This window comes from Aegilops tauschii, chromosome 5, assembly GCF_002575655.3.
Source record: "Aegilops tauschii subsp. strangulata cultivar AL8/78 chromosome 5, Aet v6.0, whole genome shotgun sequence".
NCBI lineage: Eukaryota > Viridiplantae > Streptophyta > Magnoliopsida > Poales > Poaceae > Aegilops > Aegilops tauschii.
Window position 1 is genome coordinate 218,842,353 of NC_053039.3, and position 24,043 is coordinate 218,866,395.

Sequence of the window (24,043 nt, forward strand, 5' to 3'; positions counted from 1 at the left end):
GTGACATTGAGGTCGATGACGGCCGAGGGGCGTGGGGTGGACGGCGCGATCAAACCAACGTCCGACGACCATGAGAAACGGGCCTGGCCTTCGTACCTTGGTGGAGTAAAACCGGGCGACAAAGGCGTGGTCCGCAACAAAGGCGAGGGGCACTGCGGAGGCAGGAAGACCGACGAGCCTGTGCTCGCTGGGCCGACGGGCGCTGCCGAGAAACTCGTCGGACAGCAAATCCCAAGCATGAGGAGGGTGTGTGCTTTGTTGACGATGTCATCCTTCTCGTCGACGTCAGCCTTGCGCCACGCAGCCTCCAACGCGGCACGCTCGGCAGCGAACATGGTCGCGGCGTTCTTGCCCTTGGCCGCCGCCCGCCGGTTCCTCCTCTTGGCCGATTCCGCGTCCAGCTTTGCAAGCTCCGCCGGCGTGAGTTCCGACCGCGGCTTCATGGGACCCTTGGCCACCTTCTTCTTCACCTTTCCGGGTGGGTTGATGGCCTGGCCGCCGAAATTTGGTGGGGCATCGGCCATGGCGGGAGGGTCGTGGGTGGAGGGGAGGTCGGGACATGGGAGGGTTTGGGAGAAATGGCGTGAAATGGGGTGTCTGGCAGGTGCTTTGTGCCATCGACGGGCGGGCCAGGGGAGGACAAGCACGTGCGTCCCGCCCGTCCGCGTGCTGTCCGTTTCACCTCAAAAGCGGCCCAAACTTGTGCCGGGGATGGGTCGAAAGCGGACATAAAATGGACTAAAGCCCGTTTGCGCCCGCGCGCTGGGCCGTCTGGTATGTCCGTTTTGCCCCAAACGGATGCACCCGGACATGATGGGTTCACGCGCTAGAGTTGGCCTAAGGCCTTGTATAATGCAAGGTGCTTCGAGAAATAAACCAGGCTTTCCTTAAGCACGATGCTTATTTGTACAGGACAGATGCTTAATCAGGTGTCTCTCCTGTAGAAATAGGCACCGGTGCTTCAAAAAACCCGGTTTATTTTTCTAAGCACCTAGCATTGTACAAGGCCTAAGGCAACTCTCAGTCGGACATGCGTTTTGGCCGCTTTTCGTTCATTTGTGCGTTTTGGCCACTTTTCGTTCATTTGTGTTGGCTCGCCGCTCTCCTTCTGTGTTTGGGTCGGCCGCTTATAGCAACTCCAACGCGTTGATCCATTTCATCCGCGCGTGTTTATTTGGGTCAAAACGGACATAAAAGTCGGCCCAACGCGCCGATCCAAACGGACGCGCGTCCGTTTTTTGTCCGCCTACCGACTCATTCCTGGCACAAATTTCGGCCTTACTTGCATCTGTGCGGACACGAAACGGACACGTGCGACGCCGCCTACTCCTCCCCCTGGCCCACCAGTCGACACAGCCACCACCATTTCCTCCCACTTTTCGAAAAACCGCCCATGCTCCCGGTCGCTAGCCATGGACGACGTGCCGGCCCTCAAACGCTGCCGTCGGCCTCACCTCCCTCGCCACCTCCGCCCTCACCTCTGTCGCTCCACCGGCGGCAAGCCCCGCGCGCCCCACAAGACCGCAGCGCCACCCAAGAAGAAGAAGAAGTTGACGCCCAAGCAGCGGGTTGTGCAGTCGGCCAAGAGGAAGGGTCGGAGGCACGCGCAGGACCGCAAGCTCAAAGTCGTGGCCACCGCCGCCCTCTCCGCAGCCGCACAGCAAGAGGAAACCAATGCCCAAGTCGTTGCGACGACGAGGGAGGCCCTGCTTTACCTAAGGTTAAACCTTAGCCATCACGGGCTCGTCGGCGCCGCCGTAGCCGCGGCCAGCACGGCTCCTTGGCATGTCCTTGGGTGGGAGTACCATAGTCGCCGCACGTGTCTACTACTCATCCGATTCCCGGCTTCCATGTCTACCCGCAAGCCTCTCGCTTCTCTGGGGAATGCTTGCCGAAGGTGAGCGTGGTGGCGCCGTCCATGCCCGCGCCCATGGCCATCGACCTCAACGCCACACCAGTGGCCGGTGGATTATCCTCTGGAGGGGTGAGGAAACGCCCACGGGAGATACCAGCTGACATGCATCCTGATGCCCACAACCTGTTCGACGGAATGCTGCCCATCGGTGACGACAAGACGGCCAACTATTTCATCATCGAGAACATCATCTTCGAAGGCGGTGCGGGCACGGCTGCCCTCGATCCCGACGAGACCCAAAGCCAAGACGACCGAGCGCCCTTCATGCCCGCCACCTTTGATCAAGCTGGCATGGACGAGCCCTTCGTGCAAGACCAGGTCGGCATGGGCAGCACCTTCCCGCTCGACCATGAATTCCCGGAGGACTACGACCTTGAGGAAGAGGATGAAGTGGACATCAACAGGGAGCTTTGTTCAAGGACGAGCTCGCCAACCAAGCTGGTGCAAACAAGAAGCGCAAAATCAAGCGAAAGAAGGCAACGCGCAACCGAAGGACAAACTCCTTTGCGAGTGCTGGAGGGACATTGGACAAAACCCCAAGGTTGGCACTGAGCACAAGGCATCTACCTTTTGGCTTCATGTTCATCGTGAGTACCATGAACGCAAGTAGTTTGCCCCGTACCAAATGGAGAGCAAGCGTGGGTGGGTGTCTCTCTCGAAGCGATGGAGGTGATACAACAAGAATGCAATAAGTTTTGTGCAACCCTTGAGAGCATCCAGGCACATGTCGTGAGCGGCCTGGGCCTCAAAGATATGGTATACATGCGCCCCTCTTCATATCCGTTTCTGTTGTGCTTGCATGTCCATTTGCTCGTATGCTTGTATGTTATTCATTTGTAGGCCTTCCAAGCTTTGGAGGCATTCAAAGCCCAACATGACGGCAAGTCCTTCAACCTCACCCATTGTTGGATGGTCATCAATAGGGAGGAGAAGTTCAAGGCACAATATGTCGTCGCCAAGGTGCGTGGGGGGAGGAAGCCATCGAGGAGCATGGGGAGAGCGAGAAGCCACGGCCGTGGGGGAAGACCAACTCTAAGAAGGAGGAAAAGCGTGATGCGGCGTCGATCGCCTTGCATGCCACTTTGGAGGGCATGATGAGCAAGAAGGGCACGAGGGAGGAGAAGCACCGACAAGACAAGGAAGAGCAAATGAACGCCTTCATGGAGATCCAAAGGAGGAGGCTTGAGCTCGATGTGGAGAAGCAAGCCAAGATGCTTGATATGGAGGCAGAGAAGCAAGCGAACATGCTCGAGATCGAGGCCGCCAATGCCAAGACCAAGGCAAAAGAAGTGATGCTCGCTAGCATGATGATGGGGGTCGAGATCATGAAGGTGGACTTAAGCACGGTGTTGCCGAGGAAGATGCCATGGCTCGAGAAGATGCAGGCCGACATGCTCAAGTTCGATGAGGAGTGATCTATGGTGGAGAGTGCCATCTTTTTTGTATGCCGGCAAGTGTGCGGGCATTACCACGGCCGAGATGGCGTGGTTGAACTCTCGCCCCTTTTTGTGTGCTGGCATGTGTGCCAGTCGCTGGCAAGTGTGCCAGCATGAACTTTGTGGTGGGTTTTTTGGAGGCTAGCATGTCGCCAGCATGAACTTTGGGCGATGGCATGGCCGCTGGCATGATCTATGGTCACGAGCCTTTCAAAAATGGTGTGCGGACATGAAATGGGTCGGCGCATTGGGCACATGGCCGACCCAAACGCAAAACGGGGCGGACGATGAGCGGGCGGCCAACTCAAACGCAGGAAAAGCGGACAAAGTGCGTGTCCGTTTGGGCCGGCGCGTTGAAGTTGCTCTTAATGCCCGGACCCATTTTCGTCCTCGCTGCCAGTTTGCGGCCATTTTTTTTTCTCTTTTTGTGACATATCTGAAAGTGCGTTATATCGACTACAGGGGGGTGAATAGGCGATTTTTATGAATTCTTCACTGGGAATTTGTGGGTGAGGAAATTTCTTAGCGAAGAACTACTTGCAGCGGAATAAGTACTCAAAAGTATGCATAGCAGAACACAAGCATAGTCATCATGATGAAATGAAGACAAGCACAGAGTACAAAAAGCATAAACACAGGATAACACAGGATGAAGACAAACAGACTGAAGAAATTGAACTGAGGAAATTGAGAAAGTCTTCAGTCAAAGTCTTCAAACACAGATATGAACAAGTGCACAACACAACAATGAGGAAATGAAAGAGTTGAGGAAATAGAACCAGTTGGCTTGGTGAAGACAATGATTTGGTAGACCAGTTCCAACTGATGTCTCAGTTGTACATCTCGTTAGGGCGGCTAGGTATTTAAACCTAAGGACACACAGTCCCGGACACCCAGTCCTGAACACGCAGTCCAGGACACTTAGTCCTCACCGTATTCCCCTTGAGCTAAGGTCACACAGACCTCGCCCAATCACTCGTGGTAAGTCTTCAGGTGACTTCCGAACCTTCACAAACTCGGTCACTCGGCGATCCACAATTTCCTCTTGGATGCTCTAGACCATGACGCCTAACCGTCTGGAAGAAGTACAGTCTTCAAAGGTAACAAGCGTCGGATCCACGCAGGATCAATCTCTTCAGTGATGCTCAATCACTTGGGGTTTGTAGGTGTTTGGGTTTGGGTTTTCCTCACTTGATGATTTTCGCTCAAAGTCCTCGGAGGATGGGATGCTCTCAATTGACAAGTGTCAGTTTCTCTCGGAGCAGCCAACCAGCTAGTGGTTGTAGGGGGTGGCTATTTATAGCCTAGGGAGCAGCCCGTCATGAGAAGACATAAATGCCCTTCAATGATATGACCGTTAGGTGGGTAGATATTTTGGGACAGCTGGCGCATAGCACAGCAACGGTCAGAAATTTGAGTATCAAATTCCTCAGGGCTATCATGTTCCTCACTGTGTAGGCAATCCACACTAGCGAATTCCTAACTCCTCAGTCAGAGCAAATTCCTCAGAGACCAGAAGAACTTCGTCTCTGTCACTGAAGAATATGATTGAACTGTATGAGATTTCCAATGGCTTCACTCGAAGGGATTGGTAGGTGTAGGATTTTCAGTTGAGCATCACATGGAAATTATTCCTTAGTATTTCCTCGACCCCCTTTAACAGTACGGTGTTTCCTATGATTCAAGAAAGAGAAAATGAAACTACGAAAACAAAAGTCTTCACGCTTCATGTTCCTCAAATGAATACCAAGTCTTCAAGGTCACACCAATTTCTTCACTTTCAAAGTCTTTAGAAAGTCTTCAGCAATCCAAAGTCTTCAGTCGAAGAACTTCATTTTTAGGGGTCGACTTTCTGTGTAAGAATCAAACTCCTCATAGACTTATAGTCCTGTGTACACTCATAAACACATTAGTCCCTTAACCTATAAGTCTTCAATGCACCAAAATCACTAAGGGGCACTAAATGCACTTACAATCTCCCCCTTTTTGGTGATTGATGACAATATAGGTTAAGTTTTCAACGGGGATAAACATATGAAGTGTAAATACTGATATTGAGGAATTTGATTGCAAGATATACAAGAACTCCCCCTGAAGATGTGCATAGTGAGGAATTTGCTTTTGAAGCAATGCACACTTGAAGAGTTGAATCATGGAGATCTCCCCCTATATCTTGTAATTCATACACGCATTTGACATAACATATGAAGAATTTGAAATGCATGATGAAATATGGTGACTGATGTAATTCAGCATGCGTGCAATAACATTAACGAGGAATAAGCATGCAGAAGAACAGCAAAAGTATCAGGCCACCATAGAGTTTAAGTTTACAACTCGATCCAACAAAGTCATCAGAAGAACGAGAGTTGTAACTTAAAAAAACGCCCATATAAGATAGACCCGCTTGAAGACTAACTCAAATTTCTTCCCCTTTGTCATCAAATGACCAAAAGGGTCGAAAATGAGGACTAACGTCCCTGAAGAATATCAAGGTGATGAAGGAGCGCCAGCGTTGTTGGGGTCGTTTGTTGTAGTAGGGCCTACCGCAGTGTCATCCAAATCTTCATGTTCATCAGTGTCACGTGATGAAGAATAGGAGCTGGCCACCAAGGAAGGAACCTTGACCTTCTTGTACTTCTTCGGAGGAGGTGCAACCCAGTCAAAATCTTCCTTGAGACCCATTTTCTTCAGATCTTCTTCACCATATATGTGCAACAGAACAGCCCAGGTGCGGTTGAGGGTTTCATGAAGGTAGTAATGGTTTTTCTTCACTGCATTATGGGTAGCAGTCATGTTGTGAAGAATTGAACCAAACTGACGCTTGACCCATTTGTGATTGCGATCAACCTTCTGGTGAAGACTGAGGAGAAGCTCACGGTCAGTCATCACCCTGGGAGCTGTGCCTTGAGGATTTTGCTTGGGTGCGTTGGCGGCAGAGTCATGGGTGGCAGAGTCATCATTGGTGGAGTAGAATACAGCCTTGCGAAATTGACCATCCAATGGACGAATGCCTTCATCAATAACAGCAGTAGCCTTGCCCTTTTCATCAGCTGAGGAAAATGTTTGTTTGAGGACTTCAATCGGGGGCAAGTAGCTGCAATGATTCAGTGTATCAGCTTTGTAGTTGAGTGAAGACCTTGTTCTGATGAATCTCATAATCCACAGAGCATAAGGCTTCAACTCAAATGGTGACATTGCGACATTGGCCAGAGTCCTCATGAAGAAATCATGGAAGTTGACGGGAACGCCATGAATGATATTGAAAAGCTGATTCTTCATGATGCCAACAACTTCTTCTTCATTCGAGTCGTGGCCCTTGATACGACTCAATGTCTTCGTCAGAATGCGATAGACAGTCCGAGGCACATACAATAATTCCTTCACAAGGAATTTTGTTCTTGGGGCCTGACCTGGCTTCAATGGCTTCATCAGCACTTGCATATAGTGATCTGTAAGCTCAGGTTCATTGTAGACGCAACTAGCACCTTCAAGGGGAGGACTGAGAGGAAAATCACGAAGCAATTCAGTAGATGGTGCCTTGTAGTGAGTGTTTTCAGACATCCAGTCCAGCACCCATGAATTCACATCTTCAGAGTTTCCGGTGATGTGCAGAGTTGCATAAAATTGAAGAATGAGCTCCTCATTCCAATCACAGATATCAGTGCAGAAATTTAACAGTCCAGCGTCGTAAAGAACACTGAGGACTGGCCCGAAGCACGGCAGAGATTCCATATCCACGTGAGGAATGTGCTCATGATCGAAGACTTTGTCTTTGTTGAACAGCACTAAGGAATAAAAATTTGCCTGGCTGGCAGTCCAGAAATGCCTCTTCCGAATGCGAGCTGAGTCATAGAGGTTGTAATCAGTGAAGAATACGTGCTCGCCGAAGAAATCACCAGCCTTGAATTTTTGCTTCCGTGAGAATGGATCCTTTGGCTTGGGCAGAGGAGTGTCAGTCAGTTGCATGATGACCTCAGGAATCGCAATCTTAGGATCTTCAGGCTGAGGAATTTCTGGTTCCTCTTCAGTGGCAGCTTGGTTCTTCAAATCTTCATTTTCATTTTCTTCAGCACTAGCGGCTGGAATGTCTTCATGAGCTTCATCAGATCCCATTTGAACTGTAGTTGCTGGGTACTGAGGAATTTGTTGCAATGGAGTGAAGAGTGGAGAATTGGGGTGCTGACTTTCCCAAAAGTCATCATTCATCACTGGTGTGGTACATCCAATGTCCACATCTTCATCTTCCATTTCTTCAACGCCAGCCTCTTCAGCAGTAAACTGAGGCATAGGCGAGGAAACTGTGGGGGGTGAAGGGATTTTGTCCACTTCAATTTCTTCATCCATCTGCTCTGACGAAGCAGCAGAAGGATTTTCTTCATCAGATCCGCTAGGGATCACATATTCTTCACAAAAGGGATGATTTCCTTTGATGGCATGGAGGAAACTGGAACAACATCAATTGGATTAGCAAATGAGCTTGTCAATTTCTTCATCTTCTTCGGTGCTGAAGAATCTGAAGGAGTTGATGCTTTCATTTTCTTCACTGTTGCACGCTCTGCAGCCTTGGTCTTCTTCACATCTGATGCAGATGGAAGGATTGGAGTTAGGGTAGGCGCAGGTGGAGCAGAGGAAAGTGGTTGATTTTCTTCAGACGCAACTGATGCAGTTGCCCTGACCTCTTCATTTTCTTCAGGCGCACCACTAGTGGGTGCCCTGGCAATTTCATCAGCGGCTGGAATGCAGTCATCAGCCCTGGAACTCACATTTTCTTCAGCAGCCTGATTGTCATCAGCGGTGCTGGCATGTTCTTCAGTTGGCTGAGCAGATGCTTCAGCTTGAGGATTTTCTTGTTGCGATGGGGCTGCAACATTGGAGGTGAACATCTTAGTCAGTTTAACAAACCTGACCTTGGCTCCTTTCCAATCAGCATAGTAGGCATTGAAATCATCGTTGAGGACTTTGATTTCAGACTGGATCTTCACAAGTTCATCAGTTGTCATAGAGACAACGTTGTTCTTCAGGAATTTCTCCTTCCTGTACTGTGCTTTCTTGAGCTGCCTGGCCTTCTATTTTTCTTCTTGGATGAAGGCAGTTAGCATATGACTTTGACCAGGAGTCAGCTTGAAGTCAGACATAGGAGTGTTTGAGTCCTTGTGCCAGAGATCAATGTAGTCGAGGATCAACTTTGGATCCAAAAGCAGTGGCACATTTGTGCCCTTGGCTCTACCGGCCGTGACTTGCCTATCTCTGATGATTTCAGCAAGTTCTTCATCATCAACTTCATCTTCTTCAGACGGCACTTGGAAGGCGACCTGCTTCTTGTGAGGACTTGGGCGAGAGCCTCGTCCAGCAGTGGTCTTTGTCTTCAGCAGAGAGGGTCCTGTTGAAGAATTTGGTGCAGCTGAGGAACTAGCTGAAGCTCCTGAGGCAATAGAGATGCCTGTAGTCCTTTGGCACGTGGCGAGATGCACAGGTGCCGAGGATTTGGCCGTGAGGGCTTAGCTGAGGAAATTGGCCATGAGGGCATTGAAGAAGAGGCACTTGGCTTGTGCGCAGGCTTCTTTGCCATGGATTTCTTCGGCCTTACAGAGGCCTCAGCAGCAGCAGCAGCAGTAGAGTCTTCGTTGAATTTCCTCACTGCATCTTTTGCCTGTTTGGCCAGCTTGGCCTGGCGCTTGGCCCATTCTTCAGGAAAATCCTCACCACGCTTGATGCTAGTGGGATCTGCTTCTTGGCCAGGTGCCAATGGTGGTCTTGAGCATGGAGGAGTAACAGCGAATTTCTTCATGTATTTTGGAGTCACATACTTGTACTCCCTCCACTCTTTTGCCCATCTCCTCTCTATCCTCTGAATGCGCACCTTGCGCTGATTCTTATCTTCCTCAGGGGGTGTGCAGTACCCAGCATAAATGTCCTCAAGGATTTCAAAGGCAGTATTGATTTCAGGCCTCTTTCCTCCTTTCTGTGGCTTCTTTCCATCAGCCATTTTCTTCAGTTGAGGAATTTGAACAATTGAACTCTCTGAAGAAGTATGCAACTTTTCTTCGAGGAACGCTGCAAATGAGTTAAGTTGATGAGAACCTAGTGATTCAGCAGCGGACATGAGTACCTGTGAACAGAGTATAGTTGCGAGGAATTTGGAGAGGTCATATGCGTTCTCAGAAGGTTTTTTAAAAAGAACAAGTTTGAGGATTTTGACCAGATGAGTCTTGAAGAATTTCACTAAGCGTTCTTTATCTTAGGTTCCAGAGTTGTATAGATCGAAGATCCACACAATTGAGGAATCTTGAAGAAAAAATATTGCTTAGAGAAACGAATCAAGAACAGATGACATGTGAGGTGTTTAGTGTGTGAAGAATTTGAAGAACAAACACCTTTGAAGATTTTGTGGAAATCATTTGAATCAAAGAGGGCAGTAAAAGTAACTTTTAATTACCCTGAATGAAGAACTCGACGAACTGTGAGGTGGAGAAGTGAAGTTCGTCTGTGCAGATCTTCCACGCCCTAACTCGGCGGAGGAAGATGGCTACGATGGCGGCGGAGTGAAGATTTCCGCGGCCGGCGCAAGTACGGCGGCGACGAGGTCGAGGCAGTGAAGCTCTTCCTCACCGGCGACGATGAAGTAGCGGCGGCGCTAGGGTTTGAGAAGCTCGAGCTGGAGAGAGGTCGAGCGGAGTAAAAGAAGTGAGGAAGGGGAGAGGAGGTATTTATAGCCACGGTGAAAAACTGTTCGCCCGAAGAAATTGGACGAGCGTGCCCCTGGCCCTTCTCATTCGCTTGACATGTGTCACCCACGTACTGAGAAGTGGAGATCGTGTTAGATCATGGGTGAATAGATAAGTATATCGTGGGATGCGGAACGGTTTGAGCGGCAAAGCCGAAAATTTGGATAAGATAAGTTAAAAGTTCCGTTCGCAAATTCTTCAGCTGACAAGGACACAGTGAAGATTTTGAACGAGTTTCAAATAGAACGCACATGAAGAATTTGTGAATAGATTGGGTTGAGTATAGCATAGAGGGGGAAGGGTCCGATCACATTCACTTAGCAGAAAAACCAACTTGAAGAATTAGCCATAAGTGAATGCTGTAGAGGACATAAACTCATATATATATATAGCCAATGAAGAAAAATGACGGAAACAGTGAAGGCAATGCAAAGTTGAAGAACATGAACAACTGAGGAAAAACTCAAATTGAAGTTTTTCAACTTTTGTGGTGGCGTGACCCACCGTATAAGAATGATGATTTCAGACACCGCGTACAATTGTCGTAGGGCTCTGAGAATCAAATTCTTCATTAATTTCTTCACACTTAGAGTGTTATTCTTCATTGATTGAAGAAAAACGTTTCTTCATGTGTTGCACATCTAAGTCATCAATTTTGCATAAGTGTTAGGATGAGTGTCCTTTTCAAAGAACATTCGAAGATTCTAGGATATTTAGCTCACAGCGCAACTTGCTAAAACTCTTCTCATCCAAGGGCTTTGTGAAGATATCGGCTAGCTGTTATTCAGTCTTCACATGCTCAATAGAAATGCCGCCCTTCAACACATGATCGCGAAGAAAATGATGACGAATCTGAATGTGCTTTGTCTTCGAGTGCTGAACTGGGTTGTGAGCAATCTTGATGGCACTCTCATTGTCACAGAAGAGAGGCACATTCTTCACGTTGATGCCATAGTCCTTGAGAGTTTGCTTCATCCACGGCAATTGAGCACAGCAAGAACTAGCAGCAATGTACTCAGCTTCAGCAGTAGACAGTGATACGTAGTTCTGTTTCTACGAGGACCAACAGACCAAAGATCTTCCGAGGAAATGACATGTACCAGATGTTGACTTGCGGTCCACACGATCACCAGCATAGTCAGAGTCAGAATATCCAATGAGATCAAAAGCCGAGCCCTTGGGGTACCATAATCCTAGTGTTGGTGTGTGAGCTAGATATCGAAGAATATGTTTCACAGCCTTATGGTGTGATTCCTTCGGTGTAGCTTGAAATCGGGCACACATGCAAACACTAAGCATAATATCTGGCCTAGATGCACATAAATACAATAAAGAACCAATCATGGAGCGGTATACCTTTTGATCGAAGTCAATGCCATTTTCATCAGTGCACAGATGGCCATTTGTGGGCATAGGAATTTTGACGCCTTTGCAATCTTGCATGCCAAATTTCCTCAGTACATCCTTGAGGTATTTCTCCTGAGATATGAATATGCCATTGCGCTGTTGACGAATTTGAAGACCTAAGAAGAATTTCAATTCTCCCATCATAGACATTTGATATTCTTCACTCATCATATAGGAAAATTCATCACTATAACGTTGGTCAGTACAACCAAAGATGATATCATCAACATATATTTGGCACACAAACAATTCATCATCATAAGATTTAGTGAAAAGAGTAGGGTCGAGTGAACCGGGTTTGAAGCCTTTCTTCATGAGGAATTCCTTCAAAGTATCATACCACGCCCGAGGGGCCTGCTTGAGGCCATAAAGGGCCTTATTGAGTCTGAAGACTTTGTCAGGATGCTTAGGATCTTCAAAACCTGGGGGTTGAGCAACATATACTTCTTCCTCAAGCTTACCATTAAGGAATGCACTTTTCACATCCATTTGATATAAAGTGATATCATGATGGTTAGCATAAGCAAGTAATATGCGAATAGCTTCAAGTCTAGCAACAGGTGCAAAAGTTTCATCGAAATCAATTCCTTCAATCTGTGTGTTGCCTTGAGCTACAAGCCGTGCCTTATTCCTCACCACAAGGCCATTTTCGTCTTGCTTGTTGCCGTAGATCCACTTTGTGCCAATGATATTGTGTTTGCGAGGATCTGGACGATTAACCAGTTCCCAGACGTTGTTGAGCTCGAACTGATGTAATTCTTCTTGCATGGCCTGAATCCACTTATGCTCCAGAAATGCTTCATCTACCTTAGTGGGCCCTGTGATACAGACAAAAGCATAGTGCCCACAAAAGTTAGATAAATGTGAAGCTTTTGAGCATGTGAGAGGACCTGGTGCTTCAATGTCATCGATGATCTTTTCAACTTGCACTTCTTTTGCAACGCGAGGATGAGTTGGTTGTCGTCAAGGAACTTGATCAGCATTTTCTTCAGCACCATTTTCTTCAGCATTTTCTTCAGGTGCATTAGCTCGACGTTCTTCACGCTCTGGAATGAATTCTTCAGCAGATTCATCGGTAGGAATGACATCCTCAGTAGCCTTGAACTTGATAGTTTCCTCAGGAGCTGGTTCATCTATCACAGAGGGTAGGTGCTCTCTTTGCGAGCCATTAGTTTCATCGAACCGCACATCTACAGTTTCAACAACCTTGTGAAGAACGTTGTTGAAGACTCTGTAGGTGTGCGAGTCCTTTCCGTAACCAAGCATAAAACCTTCATGTGCTTTCGATGCAAATTTAGCATTGTGATGAGGATCTCTAATCCAACATTTAGCACCGAAGACTTTGAAATAACTCACATTGGGTTTCTTGTCAGTGAGGAGTTCATAGGCAGTCTTCTTGAAGAATTTGTGAAGGTATACCCTGTTGATGATGTGGCACGCAGTATAAATTGCCTCAATCCAGAAGTGACGAGGCGTCTTGTACTCATCAAGCATAGTGCGAGCCATCTCAACAAGAGTTCTATTCTTGCGCTCCACGACGCCATTCTGCTCAGGAGTATAAGGAGCAGATAACTCATGAGTAATACCAAGTTTATCAAGATAGTCATCAAGACCAAAATTCTTGAACTCAGTTCCATTGTCACTTCTGATGTGCTTGATCTTCACACCAAAGCTGGTTGAATCCCTCGAGGAAAATCGTTTGAAGACTTCCTGCACTTCATGTTTGTAAGTAACAATGTGTACCCATGTGTATCGAGAGTAATCATCAAAAATAACAAAGCCATAGAGAGATGCATTATTTGTGACAGCTGAGTAATTGTTAGGACCAAAGAGGTCCATGTGAAGCAATTCGAATGGTCGAGTAGTGGTCATGATAGTCTTTGCTGGATGCTTAGCCTTGGTCATCTTTCAAGCTTCGCAAGCTCCGCATAAGTGATCCTTGAGGAATTTGACATTCTCAATGCCAATGACATGCTTCTTCTTCGCAAGCGTGTGCAAATTCCTCATGCCTGCATGACCAAGTCGTCGATGTCATAGCCACCCTTCTGAAGCTTTTGCAAGTAGGCACACGGCTGGTTGCGGTCCTGTAGAGAAATCAACAATATACAAGTCTCCTCTCCTAAAGCCTTCGAAGACTTTGGAATTGTCAGCTTCCATAACCACAACACAACGATACTTGCCAAAGACAACAACCATATCAAGATCACAAAGCATTGAGACAGACATAAGGTTGTATCCTAAGGACTCGACAAGCATGACTTTGTCCATGTGTCGATCCTTTGTGATCGCAACCTTACCTAGACCCAATACCTGACTTTTGCCTTTGTCAACGAAGATGATATGCTTCAGATGCGATGGTGATAGGGGTGCATCCATCAATAGATTCTTGTCACCAGTCATGTGATTAGTACATCCACTATCGAGGACCCACTCAGTGGCTTTGGGTTGATCATCCTGCAGATGAATTAGTGCAGCTTACGAACTTCATATACTTCATCAGTGAAGAATATGACATCACAATTCATCAGACCAATTTCATCAAGCAGTGCAGCAGTTAAAACAGTATGAGGACGTGTGAAATGAAAGTTCATTTCTTCATGATTAGCCTGCGTCCTTTCAGGCACTTTTCAGGTCTCCAGCAAATTCTTCAGACGTTTAAGTATGTCTGGAGACCTGACCCTGCATAAAAGATTAGTTCTTTTTCTTCACCACCCACATCTGAAGGGGTGGCAAAGAGTTCATCATTCTGCGAGCTCCATACGAGAAAGGTGGCATAGAAGCCAATCCATTCCGTTTCACATAAGAGGAGTTAGGGTAAGCATATGAATAAGCAGAGAAATTCTTCGAGGACTTATGAACATAATGATTAGAAGAATAGTGCTCATATTCATAGCCCTTAGCTCTTCCCTGCGAAACAGAGTTGTTAGCACGATGATGTTCATATGAGGACTGTGATCCTTTTGAGGAATTTGATCCATGTGAGGAATTTGGTCCGTATGAGGACTTGGATCCATATGAAGAATTTGGTCTATATGAAGAATTTGATTTGGGGTTCCTATTCTTCACAGGTGGTGTCATGAGGACATTCACCTGAAGACTTTCAAGGCACCTTTTGGGAACCCAGATTTTCTTCATAGGAGAACCGTTCCTGCAGTTAGTGCCAACATATCTAGCAAATACTTCACCATTCTGATTTTTGAACAGTTTATAGTTGGAGTCAAATGACTCATCAGAAGAATGAGAAGATTCACATGTAAAGCCAGATAAATTAGATGGATCAACTGGAGGTCCCTTTGCAGCAACCCATGAGGTTTTGGGGTACTGCTCAGGCTTCCAATATGTACCATCAGCATTGAGTTTCCTCTCAAAGGCAATACCCTCTTTCCTAGGGTTCCTGTTGAGGATCGGCTTTTTAAGCACATCACAAAGAGTCTGATGCCCTTTGAGGCTTTTGTACATGCCTGTCATGTACAATTCCTTCAGCCCTGCATCGTCAGTGATACTAGCAATGTCCTCAGATGAGGAATTAGTGATAGCAGAGACAGTTGAAGAATTTGCAGCATTAGAAGCATTTGAACATTCAGGTGAAGAATTAGCAGATTCACGTTCAATGCATTTCAAACACGGAGGAACAAATTCTTCCTGAGCAGCGCTGATTTGTTGAGCAAGTAATGAATCGCGCTCCTTCTGAAGATCTTCATAACTCACTCTTAGCTTTTCAAGATCTTGCTTTCTTTGAAGAAATTCATAAGAAAGCTTCTCATGATTGGATAAGAGAGTGTTATGTTGATCTTGAAGGGTGTGATACTTGGTATGAAGTCTCTGAAGACTTTCAGCCAAAGCTTTTGACTGATCCATTTCTTCACCCAACATATCATCGCTCTTATTTAGCATGCATTGAACTTTTTCCAAAGCTCTTTGTTGTTTAGTGGCAAGGGAAGCAAGTTTGACATAGCTGGGTCCAAATTCATCACCAGATTCATCATCACTTGACTCGGATAGGTAGCATTCAATTACCTCAGCACTTTTTGCCATAAGGCATGATGAAGAGGATGATGATTCTGGTTCGAATGTCATCGCTTTGAGAGATTCCTTGAAGTCCTCAAACCAAGGATCATGACGGGTTCGATGACCTTCATAGACCTCAGAGAAACGGTCCCAGATAAGCTTCGCATGATTGAGATGCATGATGTTCCTGAACTGATTTTGAGACAGACATGAGCAGATGACGTCCTTCGCCGTGAGGTTGAGAAGAGTGTACTTGCGAATGTCATCAGCTTCCGCCGTCTTGCACAGATCGGTAAGACCAATCTCAGTGACGGTCCACAGTTCGCTGTTCATCGCCATGAGGCGCTTTTTCATCATGGCCTTCCACTTGGGATACTCGTGGCCTTCAAAGATAGGGCATGTCACTTTCTTCATACCGGCGGTCGACATAACTAAAACTCTAGGCGGTTAAACCAAAATCACATAGAACAAGGGAGTACCTTGCTCTGATACCAATTGAAAGTGCGTTATATCGACTAGAGGGGGGGTGAATAGGCGATTTTTATGAATTCTTCACTGAGGAATTTGTGGGTGAGGAAATTCCTTAGCGAAGAACTACTTTCAGCGGAATAAGTACTCAAAAGTATGCATAGCAGAACACAAGCATAGTCATCATGATGAAATGAAGACAAGCACAGAGTACAAAAAGTGTAAACACAGGATAACACAGGATGAAGACAAACAAACTGAAGAAATTGAACTGAGGAAATTGAGAAAGTCTTCAGTCAAAATCTTCAAACACAGATATGAACAAGTGCACAACACAGCAATGAGGAAATGAAAGAGTTGAGGAAATAGAACCAGTTGGCTTGGTAAAGACAATGATTTGGTAGACCAGTTCCAATTGCTGTCTTAGTTGTACATCTGGTTAGGGCGGCTAGGTATTTAAACCTGAGGACACACAGTCCCGGACACCCAGTCCTGAACACGCAGTCTAGGACACTTAGTCCTCACCGTATTCCCCCTGAGCTAAGGTCACACAGACCTCGCCCAATCACTCGTGGTAAGTCTTCAGGTGACTTCCGAACCTTCACAAACTCGGTCACTCGGCGATCCACAATTTCCTCTTGGATGCTCTAGACCATGACGCCTAACCGTCTGGAAGAAGCACAGTCTTCAAAGGTAACAAGCGTCGGATGCACGCAGGATCAATCTCTTCAGTGATGCTCAATCACTTGGGGTTTGTAGGTGTTTGGGTTTGGTTTTCCCCACTTGATGATTTTCGCTCAAAGTCCTCGGAGGATGGGATGCTCTCAATTGACAAGTGTCAGTTTCTCTCGGAGCAGCCAACCAGCTAGTGGTTGTAGGGGGCGGCTATTTATAGCCTAGGGAGCAGCCCGTCATGATAAGACATAAATGCCCTTCAATGATATGACCGTTAGGTGGGTAGATATTTTGGGACAGCTGGCGCATAGCACAACAACGGTCGGAAATTTGAGTATCAAATTCCTCAGGGCTATCATGTTCCTCACTGTGTAGGCAATCCACACCGGCGAATTCCTAACTCCTCAGTCAGAACAAATTCCTTAGAGACCAGAAGAACTTCGTCTCTGTCACTGAAGAATATGATTGAACTGTATGAGATTTCCAATGGCTTCACTCGAAGGGATTGGTAGGTGTAGGATTTTCAGTTGAGCATCACATGGAAATTATTCCTTAGTATTTCCTCGACCCCCTTTAACAGTACGTTGTTTCCTATGACTCAAGAAAGAGAAAATGAAACTACGAAAACAAAAGTCTTCACGCTTCATGTTCCTCAAATGAATACCAAGTCTTCAAGGTCACACCAATTTCTTCACTTTCAAAGTCTTCAGAAAGTCTTCAGCAATCCAAAGTCTTCAGTCGAAGAACTTCATTTTTAGGGGTCGACTTTCTCTGTAGGAATCAAACTCCTCATAGACTTATAGTCCTGTGTACACTCATAAACACATTAGTCCCTTAACCTATAAGTCTTCAATACACCAAAATCACTAAGGGGCACTAGATGCACTTACAATATCAATGGCCCAAGTTAACATAATTCAAACAAAATACAAATATATCATAGTTACACAAACGAATAAATATCTCATAGTTTACAAGCCAAAAAAATTAAATTTTCTCAAATACATTTGAAAGAAAAGATAGCCGATATATCTATTGGTTGTCAATGTGAGCCCACATATGCTCAACCAAATCATCTTGCAGTTGAACATGAGTTTCCCGATCACGCACTTGATGATGAAATGCGGCGAACTGTGGAAATGTTGCCGCTCCTCCATGTCAGGCACAACATTGTCAACCTAAAACTGAAACCCTTGATCATACATTTCATCTGGATGCTCATTGATATGTCCATTTTGCATCATGCTTTATGTTGATATTTATTGCATTATGGGCTGTTATTACACATTATATCACAATACTTATGCCTTTTCTCTTTTATTTTATAAGGTTTAAAAGAAGAGGGAGAATGCCGATAGCCGGAATTCTGGACTGGAAAAGGAGCAAATATTAGAGACCTATTCTGCGCAACTCCAAAAGTCCTGAAACTTCACGGAGAATATTTTCAGATTCTTAATAATAATTAATACTCCTCTGATCTTGATCATGAATATGCTTTGTGAGTAGTTACGTTTGTTCCTGAGGACATGGGAGAAGTCTTGTTATATGTAATCATGTGAATTTGGTAATCGTTCGATATTTTGATGAGATGTATGTTGTCTTTCCTCTAGTGGTGTTATGTGAGCGTCGACTACATGACACTTCACCATTGTTTGGGCCTAGGGGAAGGCATTGGGATGTAATAAGTAGATGATGGGTTGCTAGAGTGACAGAAGCTTAAACCCTAGTTTATGCGTTGCTTCGTAAGGGGCTGATTTGGATCCATATGTTTCATGCTATGGTTAGGTTTACCTTAATACTTCTTTCATAGTTGCGGATGCTTGCGAGAGGGGTTAATCATAAATGGGAGGCTTGTCTAAGTAAGGGAAGCACCCAAGCACCGGTCCACCCACATACCAAATTATCAAAGTAACGAACGCGAATCATATGAGCATGATGAAAACTAACTTGACAACAATTCCCATCTGTCCTCAGGAGCGCTTTGCTTTATATAAGAGTTCGTCCTGGATTATCCTTTGCTACAAAAAGGATTGGGACACCTTGCTGCACCTTAGTTACACTTGTTACTTGTTACCCGTTACAAATTATCTTATCAAAAAACTATGTGTCACCGATAATTTCAGTGCTTGCAGAGAATACCTTGCTGAAAACTGCTTGTCATTTCCTTCTGCTCTTTGTTGGGTTCGACACTCTTACTTATCAAAAGGACTATGATAGATCCCCTATACTTTTGGGTCATCAATACTCTTTGCTGGCGCCGTTGCCGGAGAGTGAAGCGCCTTTGGTAAGAGGAATTTGGTAAGGAAACATTTATATAGTGTGCTGAAATTTACTGTCACTTGTTACTATTGAAAGTAATCGTTTGAGGGGCTTGTTAGGGGTATCTTCACCTCGACCGGAAGAGCAAAGAGTTGCTCCTCAACCTACTGCACCTACTGAAAATATTTATTACGAAATTCCTTTGGGTATGATAGAGGAACCGCTAGCTAATCCTTATGAAGGAGATGGAACATTACAACCCGGTATGCACCTAATTTATGTGGATGAAGTTTGTGGTTTATTTAAGCTTGCAGGTATGCCCGAGAATGTTGTCAAGAAGAAGGTCTTCCCTTTCTCTTTGAAGGGAAAGGCATTGGCATGGTATAGGCTATGTGATGATATTGGATCATGGAACTACAACTGATTGAAATTGGAATTTCATCAGAAGTTTTATCCTATGCATGTGGCTCATCGTGATCGGAATTATATATATAATTTTTGGCCTCGTGAAGGAGAAAGTATCGCTCAAGCTTGGGGGAGACTTAAGTCAATGTTATATTCATGCCCCAATCATGAGCTCTCAAGATAAATTATTATTCAAAAAAATTATGCTCGGCTTTCTCATAATGATCGATCCATGCTCGATACTTCTTGTACTAGGTCTTTTATGAAGAAGGATATTGAATTTAAGTGGGATTTATTGGAAAGAATTAAACACAACTCTGAAGATTGGGAACTCGACGAAGGTAAGGAGTCAGGTATAAACCTTAAGTTTGATTGTGTTAAATCTTTTATGGATACCGATGCTTTTCATGATTTTAGCACTAAATATGGACTTGACTCTGAGATAGTAGCTTCTTTCTGTGAATCTTTTGCTACTCATGTTGATCTCCCTAAGGAGATGTGGTTTAAATATCATCCTCCCATTGAAGTTAAAGTAGTATAACCTATTAAAGTTGAAGAAGAAACTATTACTTATAATGTTGATCCTATTGGCCCTACTGCTTATATTGAGAAACCACCTTTCCCTGTTAAGATAAAGGATCACGCTAAAGCTTCAACTGTGGTTCGTAAGAGTTATACTAGAACACCTACACCCCCTGAACAAATTAAAGTAGAACCTACTATTGCTATGGGTAAAGATCTCTTGGTTGATAATATTGAAGGGCGTGTTATTTATTTCTATGATGAAGCTGCTAGGATTGCTAAACCCGATATTAAAGATAAACATAGACCTATTATTGGCATGCCTGTTGTTTCTGTTAAAATAGGAGATCACTGTTATCATGGCTTATGTGATGTGGGTGCTAGTGTGAGTGCAATTCCTTATACCTTGTATGAAGAAATTATGAATGATATTGCACCTGCTGAGATAGAAGATATTGATGTTACTATTAAGCTTGCCAATAGAGATACTATTTCACCAATTGGGATTGTTAGAGATGTTGAAGTCTTGTGTGGAAAAATTAAATACCCTACTAATTTTCTTGTTCTTGGTTCCCCACAAGATAATTTTTGTCCCGTTATATTTGGTAGACCTTTCTTGAACACTGTTAATGCTAAGATAGACTGCGAGAAAGATATTGTTACTGTTGGTTTAGGGGATATGTCTCATGATTTTAATTTCTCTAAATTTCGTAGTCAACCCCATGATAAAGAATTGCCTAGTAAGGATGAAATTATTGGTCTTTCTTCTATTGTCGTGCCTCCTACTAATCCTTTAGAACAATATTTGCTAGACCATGAAAATGATATGTTTTATGAATGAAAGAAGGGAAACAAATGAAGTATTCTTTAATCAAGGGCCTGTTTTGAAACACAATTTTCCTGTTGAAATCCTTGGGGATCCTCCTCCACCCAAGGGTGATCCCGTGTTTGAGCTTAAACAATTACCTGATACTCTGAAATATGCTTATCTTGATTAAAAGAAGATATATCTTGTTATTATTAGTGCTAACCTTTCAGAACATGAAGAAAAGAAATTATTGAAAATTCTGAAGAAGCACCTTGCTGCTATTGGATATACTCTTGATGATCTTAAGGGCATTAGTCCCACTCTATGTCAGCACAAAATTAATTTGGAGCATGATGTTAACCAGTTTTTGATCATCAATGATGGTTAAATCCTAAGATGAAAGAAGTGGTACGAAATGACATACTAAAGCTTCTGGAGGCAGGTATAATTTATCCTATTGCTGATAGTCAACGGGCAAGTCCTGTTCATTGTGTCCCTAAGAAAGGAGGTATTATTGTTGTTCTAATGATAAGAATGAATTGATTCCACAAAGAATTGTTACAGGTTATAGAATGGCAATTGATTTTCGCAAATTAAATAAAGCTACTAGAAAAGATCATTACCCTCTACCTTTTATTGATCAAATGCTAGAAAGATTATCCAAGCATACACATTTTTGCTTTCTAGATGGTTATTCTGGTTTCTCTCAAACACCTGTGTCAAAAGATGATCAAGAGAAAACCACTTTTACTTGTGAAAGAACATGCGGTGCCCCCATGTTTGGTTTTGGTAATTGATGACAATCTCTATGGACTAATGGTTGCCTTGAGTTATATTTGAAGGATTTGTCCATAGGCATTTCTTGAAGTTCATGTGTTGGTTTCAAGGAGTTTATGTGGTGACCAAGTTGTTATTAAGGAATTACCCAAAGATTGGTCATGTGAGAGTTGAGCTTATTGCAAGCATGTCTTGGAGAAGAAGATTGTGTGATCATTCATGTATATCTTCAAGACATCATCCAAATGAAGAGAGTTGAACAGATTCAAGGTTGATCAAGACTAAGTCAAGAGTGAATCAACTTGATCGACTCACAAAGCGTAGAAGATGTACCGAGAGGGATCAAGCGATCCCATGGTGTGGTAAGCATTGTCAATTACGCTTTGTGTACTAACCCATGATCTCCGTGAGAGTTCTTTGTGGGGTTAGGTTGCGGTGTGCAAGTTCAAGTGAAGCATCATGAAGAGATCAAATGCTTGAAGCTTGCCGTCCATTGTGGTGACAATGGACTTGTGAAGATGTGCGGAAGAGTGGCTCACCCATAGTGGAGTATGGGGGAGCAATCAACTAGTCTTCATCGAGCCAACGCAACCAAGAAAGGTGGTCCAACTTGAGGAAGTCAAGATCGTCATCATCTAGCTCAAGTGGACCATGTGCAAGGCAAAGGTTTTCTCTTGATAGGTTTTCTATTTTACCGGTCTCATGATGGTAGTTGGGAGACCGGGTTATAGGATCGATTGCCGTACTATCAAGGGGGGCTCTCGATGAGTAGCTTGATCGTATCGTTCATAGAGAGCTCAAACCATTGCATCCTTGCATCATCTTTATTGGTTCTTGTTTGGTTCTTCTCTTTGTGAGTTTTGGAGCTTATGGTCATCTTGATGACAAGCTCGAGTTCATCAACGGAGTTCACTCGCATCTTTTATGATGTTTTCGATGTTGGAGGTTATGCCGGTTCTTCTCGGTTGGAGGTTTCACTCCTCTATTTGTTGGCATACCTCCCCTGCCTCTTCTCACTGTTTTGATGCTACTCGTCTTCCTCTATCCAACAAGCTTGAGTTTGCTCAATTCGGAGCTCATATGCAGAAGTTATGGCAGTTTTGGTTTCCTAGCGGTAGTACCGCGGGCCGGAGCGGTAGTACCGCTTGGGTGCTATAAGCGGTAGTACCGCTCTAGAGCGGTAGTACCACTCCAGAGCGGTAGTACCGCTGGTAGCCCCCAGCCGTAGTACCGCTGCGGTCTCGTGCTAGTACCGCCTCGATTCGAGGGGTCTTTTTTCGTGTCAGGTTTTACGGTACTAGCCGCGGCAGTGGGGGCCGTAGTACCGCTCGTATGCGGTAGTACCGCCCTGACCACCGCGGTAGTACCGCTCTGGGCCCAGCGGCAGTACCGCGAGGGGGAGCGGTAGTACCGCTGGCCAAGCGGTAGTACCGCTCTCTGCGGGGCTGGTGTGGGGGGTAACGGTTGGATTGTTCCCCCCACTATATAAGGAGGTCTTCTTCCCAATGAACCTTATCCTTTGAGCTCGTGTTCTTCCCCCATTGTTGACCTTCTTCGAGCTTGCTAACTCTCAATCCCTCCAAGGATTCTTGCTAGTTTTTGAGGGAAAAGAGAGAGGAGATCTAGATCCACATTTCCACCAATCACTTTCTCCTCTTTGTGAGGGGAACCCCTTGGATCTAGATCTTGGAGTTCTTGGTGTTCTCCTTCTTGTTCTTCCTCTCTTTTTCCTCCCTAGCATTAGTTGCTTCGGTGGGATTTGAGAGAGAAGGACTTGGGCACTCCGTGTGCCCTTGCCATTGCATTTGGTGCATCGGTTTGAGTTCTCCACGGTGATACGTGGAAGTTTCAAGTTGAGAAGCTTATTACTCTTGGGTGCTTGGTGCCCTTGAGCTTGTTCCTCTTGGGTGCTTGGGCGCCCTAGACGGTTGGTAGTGTTCGGAGCTCAATCATTGTGGTGTAAAGCTCCAGGCAAGCGTTGGGGTCTCCAATTAGGTTGTGGAGATCGCCCCGAGCAATTTGACGGGTACCGGTGACCGCCCCCAAGGGTTGCCAAAGTGTACGGGTTCGGTGACCGCCCCCAAGGGTTGCCATTTGTACGGGTTCGGTGACCGCCCTCAAGGGTCCCTTAGTGGAATCACGGCATCTTGCATTGTGCGAGGGCGTGAGGAGATTACGGTGGCCCTAGTGGCTTCTTGGGGAGCATTGTGCCTCCACACCGCTCCAAACAGAGATTAGCATCCGCAAGGGTGTGAACTTCGGGATACATCATCGTCTCCGCGTGCCTCGGTTATCTCTTACCCGAGCCCTTTACTTATGCACTTTACTTTGTGATAGCCATATTGTTTCTTGTCATATATCTTGCTATCACCTAGTAGCTTGTCTTGCTTAGCATAAGTTGTTGGTGCACATAGGTGAGCCTAGTTGTTGTAGGTTTTGTCTTGACAAATTAACCGCTAGGTTTATTCCGCATTTGTTCAAGCCTAAACCGTAATTATTTTAAAGCGCCTATTCACCCCCCCTCTAGGCGACATCCTCGATCTTTCAACTTGCCCTTTCGATACCTTTGCTTGTAGATGTATGCCTTTTGGTTTATGCAATGCACCTGCTACCTTTCAAAGATGTATGACAACTA